Source organism: Myotis davidii, unplaced genomic scaffold (assembly GCF_000327345.1).
Source record: "Myotis davidii unplaced genomic scaffold, ASM32734v1 scaffold739, whole genome shotgun sequence".
Classification (NCBI taxonomy): domain Eukaryota; kingdom Metazoa; phylum Chordata; class Mammalia; order Chiroptera; family Vespertilionidae; genus Myotis; species Myotis davidii.
Genome location: NW_006290355.1, coordinates 627,585 through 635,887, shown reverse-complemented (window position 1 = coordinate 635,887; position 8,303 = coordinate 627,585). Strand labels below are relative to the sequence as shown.

The following is an 8,303-nucleotide window of genomic DNA, read 5'->3' as shown; positions in this document are numbered from 1 at the left end:
GACTCTGATTTAGGAGACTGCAAGAGAAGATATTTTTTCACTGTTTCCTTTAATAATACCTCCAGAATATAATAACTTTTAAAGATAAGAACAGCATCTGATGTCATGAGAGAGGAAAAGAGCAGTTTTTCTATAAAAAGTAAGGATAAAAATGAACTTATCATTAGTCATGGAGACCATCTAATCACCTGTTTTGAAGTCTGAGCCTCAATTTCTTATCCATAAATGAAGGTACGGATTGCCTTTGTCTCACAAGCTCCTGGATAGATTTAAATAATGTACATAAAAGGCACTTAGTATCTAGCAAACTATCATATATAATAAAGAGGTAATATGCAAATTGACCGTCACACCCTCACGCCAGATGGCTGCCCCCATGTGGACACAAGATGGCTATCCTCATGTGGTCACAAGATGGCCACACTCATGTGGTCACAAGATGACTGCCCCCATGTGGTGACAAGATGGCCACCACAAGATGACCTGCAGGAGAGAGCAGTTGTGGGTGATCAGGCCAGCAGGGAAGGGAAGTTGGGTGCAAACAGGCCAGCAGGGGGAGGCAGTTGTGGGGGACCAGGCCAGCAGGGGAGGGAAGCAGGGGAGGGCAGTTGGGGGTGATTGGGATGGCAGGGGAGCAGTTAGGTGTCAATCAGGCTGGCAGTAGAGTGGTTAGGGGGTGGTCAGGCTGGCAGGCAGAAGCAGTTAGGGGAAATCAGGCAGGCAGACACACGAGCAGTTGGGAGCCAGCAGTCCCGGATTGTGAGAGGGATGTCCCACTGCTGGTTTAGGCCTGATCCCGGTGGACATCCCCTGAGGGGTACCAGATTGGAGAAGATGCAGGCTGGGCTGAGGGACACCCCCCAATGCAGAAATTTCGTGCACTGGGCCTCTAGTAATATGATAAGTATTCAATAAATGTTTGTATACCTTTCTTAACATCTCAATTGACAAAATTATGATGGCATGGATCTTGAGGAAGAAAAAAATTAAAGAGCAACCACATTCAGTGATGGGGAAAATTTAAAGCTGCAAATATAGTCTCTAAGTAGTTTAATATGAAAACCTAAAGACAATAGAGCAGAAAATTAAGATGAATAGCCTATGATGTGTATTTTAAATAAAACAGCATCCTTAATAAACAGTATTCATTATTGACAGATAGCAAAGCCTTCAAACATTTTACTCATCCCAATTCTGCAATGGAATTGATTAGTATAAATTACAAACTACCGCATTTCAGTTGGGTTTGGAATCTACACAGTATCAAAATGAGCACACAAACAAATACACACAAATCCAGCTCTTAGGGACTACTCAGTTAACTCAGACTGTAAATATTTTATTTTCAAATTGAGATCTTTCCCATGGACCCCCTCCACGATCATATTGTACAGTATGAGGGCTTTTATGATACTCAGTCATTTTTGGCACCAGCTACTCCCAGTCTTTAGAGGCTGCAGGATCCCTGGCAGCATAAGATTTCTGGCCTCATATACAAGAAATACAAGGCCTTCATTATAGCAGAGTTTAATACTCACAGCCAGAAGGCTTTATATACAATGTACACACAGAACCTCTGTCTTGCCTTCAGACTTAACAACTGTTTTTTTTCTGTGGTGTGTTGCAAAACTGCCATAAGGACATGGACAGCTAAAGAGACTCACACTCAAAAAATCAAAATAGACAGACCAATTAAATATATTTCACAAATGACTTTCAAAATGAGTCTAATCTACCAAAATGCCCTAGCAATTAACTTTGATACCTACATGATGACACTGACATTTTTGCTTATTAAGAGTGCCTTCCTTTCTCTGTTATTTTAATTGAAACAGAGATAATTTTCTTTAAGGAAACCTGGTGTTAAAATTCAGATTTATAGCTCAGAAAGATAGGGGATTTGTTTTTTACAAGATGATCCTTTGCATAAGATTCACTCTGGAAGTCTGTTGGCAAGAATACGGAGGGAGGTTACTAATGATCTTTAAGCGCTTTAGAGTTTCCAAAGCATTTTCACCTGATCTCATTTGATTTTTTTAAAATAAGTTTTTATTGATTTCAGAGAGGGAGAGAGAGATAGAAACATCAATGATGAGAAGAATCATTGATTGGCTGCTTCCTTCACACCCTATACTGGGGATGGCGCCCACAACCCAGGCATGTGCCCTGACTAGAATTGAACCATGACCTCCTGGCTCATTTGATTTTTACAAGAATCATATGAGATAGTAAAGTGCTATTTATTATCTTTTTTCTATGCATGCTGCTCAGGGAGGGTCCTGGGTCATTGGTTTCACAAATGGCTAAGCTAGGACAAAGGGAGCCCTATCCCTTTACTCCTAGTTAAAAGTTGAGCTTCTTTGGCTAGTGCATTTGGCTAGGAATCAGTTGAAAAAACGTAGAGCCTATTGGCTTTTCCATGCATAAAATCAAGTATTCCTGAGCTACCTGTGCTTTTCCAGCTCTTGAAGGATGGAGGAAAATGAGGAAGAGCCATCTTATTCATTTAGTATGCAAGGTACAACATACAGGACCTAGGTGTTTTACATGTGACTATGAAAATGGTTGACATTTGGAGAAAATATTGGCTCACTGAGGTTAACACAGTTGGTATTCAAAGCAGTAGATTTGGGACTTAAACTCAGGACTCTTCAACTCAGACTCTAGCAATGACAATGCAAGCTTCCTTTACTGTTTACTAATTTTCCCTATACATGTATTATATTAACCAAGGATTTAGTTTTGTTTAATCCCAATGTTCTCTTACAGCTGCCATCCTTTATAACTCAAGGCATTGGGGGATGAGGGGAATCTGTGTTACCTAATGAAAAGGTCTCCATCTAGTGGTTACAAATCAAAGTGCATTCATATACCCCAAAGATGTTTTTGGAGTCCAGACAGTCCCATATTAAGGATTAAAATTTATATTGATTGGTGCAGGGCTAGGACTAGGGTGAAGTGAATGAGCCAATTGCTACTGATGCAAAATTTAATGGAGTGCCATAAAACCCAGTAATCAAGATAAATAATATTTTAATCCAATGTTTTGGAAAATCAAAATTAATGCAAAAGATCTACAATGAATAAAAAATCAAAATTTTAAATAAAGACAGGATCAGTATTACTTATTTTTTCCTTTTACCTCAGCTTCAATATGGTGCTGCACAGATTGGGCTGGCATGAACAATATGAAATGTTCATGGAAACTTTCTTGGAATGTAACCATTCTGAGGCCAAATCCTAATGTCTTGGCTTACACACAATATAAGACTACAGTGCCAAAACCGGTTTGGCTCAGTGGATAGAGCATCGGCTTGCGGACTGAAAGGTCCCAGGTTCAATTCTGGTCAAGGGCATGTACCTGGGTTGCGGGCACATCCCCAGTAGGAGATGTGCAGGAGGCAGCTGATCGATGTTTCTCTCTCCTCATTGTTTCTAACTCTCTATCTCTCTCCCTTCCTCTCTGTAAAAAATCAATAAAATATATTTTAAAAAAAGACTACAGTAATCATATATCAGGGAAAATTTTCATTTTCTAAGGATTTCAGCTATCGTTGGAAATTAAGATGGTGGTGACTAAGAGGCATCCCACTTAGGACTTAACTGGTCACAGTCAAAATGACTAACCAGTGTGCCTGTACAAGCACAATCTTATAATGACCATTTGATCTCTTTTTGCTGCTGTGAAAATAATGTATTTTCTATTCTGTTCAACTCAACCAACTGTTGTAGATTACCAATTATTATAAAACAAGAGGCCCAGTGCACAAAATTGTGCAGGGGGGAGTGTCCCTCAGCCTGCACCCTCTCGCAATCCAAGACCCCTTGGGTAGGGTCCCTAGGCCTGGCCAGCGATCAGGGCCTATCGGGGCTTTCCTTCCCCTGCTGCTGCCACTGCTTGCCATCTGTGCAGCGCTGCCCCCCACTCCCATGCCACCAGTCACTTCCCTCTGCAGGCAGACAGGTGTGGGGTGCGATCCCTTGGCTGGCCTGGGCTTCCCTCTGCAGGGCGATTGCTGGCTGCTCTGCACACCTGCCACAGCATTGCTGGCAGGTGGCCTGGGCCTCCCTCTGTGGGGCAATTGATTGAGGGGGGTGCAGATTCATCACCCTACAGAGGGAGACCCGGCCCACCCAGCTGGGGCTCTGTGATTGATCGCAGCGCAGAGGGTGGCCTGGGCCTCCCTCTTTGGGAAGATCAATCTCTGAGCATCTGCATCGATCACCCCTCAGAGGGTAGCCTGGAGCGATCATGGGGTGATGGCAGGGGGCACCCCGCCAATCGCATTGCACTGGCTGGCCTGGCACCAGTGACTCAATAGTGTGGACGTCCAGACGGTCGTTCTGCTGTTTGGTTGTTCGATAGATTTGCATATTATGCTTTTATTAGTATAGATTGGAAGTGTTTTAGTACAAACATGTCAACAGTGAATAACAAAAAGGATATTTAATCAAATTTGAAAAATTTAATTAAGTTTGAACTAGCAGTATTTTAGCAGACTCTAGTTAATTGACTATTGGGACAGCAAAGTCACTATTTTTTTTAAATTTATCTTTGTTGTTGAAAGTATTACAGATGTCCCCTTTGTTTTTGTTTTTCCCACTGACCCCCTCCACTGGCCCCCGCCCATCCCAGGCCTTCACCACACTAGTGTCTGTGTCCATGGGCTATGCATATATTCATACAATTTCCCCAATTAATCTCTTCCCCCACCTCACCCCCACCTTTCTTCTGAGATTCATCAATCTGTTCCATGACAAAGTAACTATTTTTAAATAAAGAAATAGAAAGTACACTTGCTGGAACTCAATTAGTTCTTAGTTTCAGAAATGGTGAGCATCTATTAAAATGATCAGTTTACACACTGCTACACATCAGAAAGAAAAGTAGGAAAATTCAATCCATCATCTAGACGTTTGTTTTTCTTATCTCTCAGTTATTCTATTTTGAAAGACCCAGTGTGTAGGCTCTAAGTATTTTCTGACAGTCTCAGAATACTACTAAATGTAACTGTCTATTCGCCAAGTACAGTTTTAAACCAATTTAGAAACAATGTAAACTCACAACGTTTTGCTCTGCAATTTCAAAAAATTGAACTTTGTCAACATTGGCATCTATTTATTCAGTCTAAACAATCAGTAGTGTGATTTTTTCTAAGGAAATAATTAGGCAGTTGATTGTCTGAAGCAAATTACTATTAATGAGCTTGTCCAATTGTGGATTCCACAGAGCTAACTGACCCAGGTAACATCATTGTAGATCTAACTGAAACTTGGAGGTACTCTCACAGATGAACTGTAAGGGAGGGTTGCTATGGTAACAGCAATTGGAAAGCCCAGGCATTTCTATGTAGACTTTAAAGAAGAGATGAGGTAGTAAGTAGAAGCTGCAGCAGCTTGGTAAAGGTTGGGTTTACACTGAGATTGAGTCTGAAGGAGAAAAAAGTTAAGCAGGGTTCTGTTGCTACTTGGTGCTGGCCAGAAGTCTTTATACTGAGCATCACCTAGAGCCAATAGTAGGAGTAATTTTCCTTAAAGACCAAGGACAATTACATTCTTTTGAGTCAATAGTGTATGTGAGACAATTAAATCCCTGTAAAGTTAAGGATACAAGAGAATATTTTTCCCAGAACAGATTTTGGAGAGATATTTTAGTATGTAGGCATTTAACTGAAATTCCTTAGGTGGGTTTCATCATTTCCTCTTAGTTTTAGTAATACAAATAAAATGATTCACAGCAAATATACTGGTATACACCTTCACACATTATACATATATGCTTACATATTTGCATATATACACACATATAGATTGTATGCACAGATGCTACCCACAGCTATACAGTACTTACACAGAAGCAGGCCACACACATATGAGATGCTCCATCTTATGAGGTTGTGAGTGGTGCAAAGCCAAGGATCATGGCTTCTTTAACTTACTCTCCCAGACCTTTACACAGGTCTTCAAACTGTTGACTGAAGGAAAGGTTCAACCATGTAAATACTGCTTTTTTATCTTCTGTATACTTACATAGTTTAATTGGATAGCTTCCTTTTGAAAGCTCCCAGAGAAGACTAAAACAGCTTCTTTTTTTTTAAGTTGAAGATAGAGAATAGATAATACACTATTACCATTTGTTGTTGTTTTATTATGCTATTTTAAACTGGAGTAAGTACCTAGGTTTAACCATCCTGTAGTTCACAGACTAATAGAGGAACTTCTCTTTTGGAGTTAAAAAATGCTAGAGTGACAAGGGAGCGAAGAGACTGATTTCCATACACCACACATTACAGATGAAAGGAATAAAGTCCAGACATGGCCTCATGGCAATTTTCCCAAGATGACTTTGAAGACTGTTTCAGTTCAATAGCACAACCCTGGTTGAGCCTAATATAAAATCCCTCTTGTGTTAATGTAATCTGTGAAGCCTGAAGGTTAAGAGAAAGGACAACTTTGGTTTTGATTTCAGCTTTGTCATTTGCAAGTTGTGTGATCTTGACCTAGTTGCTTAACTCTCTAGACATCAGTTTTCTCATGGTGGTTTAGGAATAATAATATTTACCTTACAGAAGTGTTGGGAGATTTAAATGAGATAATCTACATAAAGTTTTTCGCCCTTTCCTTTCCTTTCCTTTTTTTTTTCATTTTCTTTTTCCTTCCTTACTCCCTTCCTTTTTATCTTTCACCAAGAATTTACCACGTACCCACTCTATGCCAGGTACTGTTTTAGATACTGGGAATACAGCAGTGGACAAAATAGAATCTCTAACGTCATGAAGCTCACATTCTAGTGGAGAAGACAACTAAGCAGGCAAGTAAATTATATAGTATCAGAGGGTGATGTCTTCTATGGACACCAACAAATTGAGAAAGAGACATAGATTGAAAGTACTGGGTTTGAGGAGGGAGGTCCATTTCATATAGTGTGGTTAGGAAAACTTCTTTGATACTGTAATAATTGGACAAAGACACAAAGAAATTAATGATCAAGCCGATATGTTCTGGGTAGAGCAGACCAGGCACAGGAAAGAGCAAGTGAAAGACCCTGGGGCAAAAACATGTTTGGAGTGTTCAGGAAGTTCAAGGAGATCACCAAGGCTAAAGCCAACTGACCTTGGTGAAGTGGGAAAAATAGGAGGTAAGGCCAGAGAGGATAATGGGATCTGGTAATAAAGGGGCTGATAGTCCCCTATAAAACTTCGGCTTTTATTCTGAGATAGGAAGTCCCTGAGGGCTTTTGAAGGAGATGAATGATATGATGACATTGAAGATTATTTCAGTTTTGACATGTTTTAAAACATATCACAGAATGACACCCTGGATACTCATTGAGAATAGACTGTTAGAGTAGAAGTGGGAAGTCACTTAGAAGGCAATTTTAGTAGTCTAGTTGATAAACTCCTCAATAAATGATGATGATGATGGTTAGCACTAAATGACAGCTATTGTTACACTGTAATAATAGATAATTATAATATATTGGCTACAATTAGATCTTTATAAAGAAAAATACTGAATTTAACATTGAGATTAAAAAGATTAAGAATTAGATTTGTTAAAATGAAGACTGTATGATGGTACAAAGCAGCTCCCTTATGTTTGGGTTCCTCATAGCTATGTCTGCATGGTACCAAAATAGCTGGTAGAAAATTTTAAATTTTAGTCATCATATTATAAAAACACAACATAATTGAATACATTTGTTCAGCTATTTGAATACAGTTGTTCAACCATTTGTGGCTTTTACCTGAAGTCAAACTGAATTTAATGTCAAACCAAAAGAAGAAAGAAAAGAAGGAAGAGAGGAAGGAGAAGGAAGAGAAAAACAAGGAGAAGGAAAAAGAGAAGGAAGGGGAGGAAAGGAAGAAGTTGTATCATCTATTTGATTTACAGAAGAGAAAGAAGGGAGTTGTCCAAAAGTTTATTGGAAAGTAATTTTTAAATAATTTTTTTCTATTCTATAGAAATATATACAATAAATTGGAAATAGAAAATTAGAGTGTTGAGAAGGAAAAATTTTCAGCATAGTCTACATCCAAAGCCAAACTTAGTTAAAATATTTCTTACTGACCTATTATTATTATTGTTGTTGTTGTTTTGCATTTAACACTCATACAGCATAGATTTATTTACAATTTTTTCACTTACTGAAAAATAAAAGTAATTTCCAATGTTCCCAAATTCTTTATAAATAACACTTAAAATAACCATGCAATATATTCAGTATATGTGTCATAATTTACTTCACTAATTCTTTATTCATAGATAATTTAAAAAAATTTAGTCCTCACCAAAGGATTTTT

At 38.8% G+C, this 8,303-nt stretch overlaps 1 pseudogene; it reads left to right on the top strand.

The window, feature by feature from the left end:
• The first annotated feature begins 6,996 nt into the window (after positions 1-6,996).
• The window catches only part of LOC102769205, a 51,156-nt pseudogene continuing 49,849 nt past the window's right edge, over positions 6,997-8,303 (top strand).